Source organism: Kryptolebias marmoratus, linkage group LG5, assembly GCF_001649575.2.
Source record: "Kryptolebias marmoratus isolate JLee-2015 linkage group LG5, ASM164957v2, whole genome shotgun sequence".
In the NCBI taxonomy this organism is placed as follows: domain Eukaryota; kingdom Metazoa; phylum Chordata; class Actinopteri; order Cyprinodontiformes; family Rivulidae; genus Kryptolebias; species Kryptolebias marmoratus.
The window spans coordinates 19849558-19850439 of record NC_051434.1 but is presented as its reverse complement, the minus strand read 5'-3'; positions in this window follow the sequence as shown (position 1 = coordinate 19850439).

Sequence of the window (882 nt, the reverse complement as noted above, 5' to 3'; positions counted from 1 at the left end):
AACATAACAACCAATCACAATGGAGCGTCCCGCCCATTTTATTACATCCTCCAATCAGATTTAACAAACACACCCTGGTCCGTAACATTTTGACGTCACGTCACTGACAGGGTGGATGCTTGGCTCATTCCTTTTAAATCCTCCGGACTATGACCCGGGAAGAAATGATGACGAGTGGGGCAATGACGGAGCTTAACTCCAAATGGAGAACGAAGCGTTTGCTGGAAGGGAGGAGGTGTCGTCTTAAATCAAGAACGACATATCACCGCCATCTTATTGTGTAATTAACAGCTGGCAACAATAGAAACATAAAATAACTAAGTTCGGGTCCTGTTTAACACAGATTCGTCATATTCAGCAGATTCAATGACTCTATTCATTACATTGGGATCAGTGGTCAAAAGCCGGTTAAACTGCTCGATCTGAGAGCGGCACTGAGCTGGTGGCCCGGATGATACAAGATAAGGCCGCTTGAGATGAAGCACAAACTCCGTCTACCCGGATAGATAGCCGCTTTCTCACCCGGGCTGCAAATGATGCGCAGCCGCCAGATAAGAGGCGACAGCGCAGCTGGTTGGACACGTGACTCCCGGATCGCGTTTGGATTAGAGGTAGTATGGCGTTACTTTTGTGCCACCAAGTTGAGCGCGCGTGCCACCAGGTTGAGCGCGCAGTGACACTGATTTGAGAGTACAGACCGCTCAACTCTGACAAACTGCTCGCGCTCGGCTTTCTCCGTGCGCGCTCGGCTCTCTCTCCGCGCGCTCGACACTCTCTGCTCGCGCTCGCCTCTCTCTGCTCGCGCTCGGCTCTGACAAACTGCTCGCTCGCTCTGCTCTCTCTGCGCTCGCAACCCAAAGTTGTATGTAAATGAGCCACGCC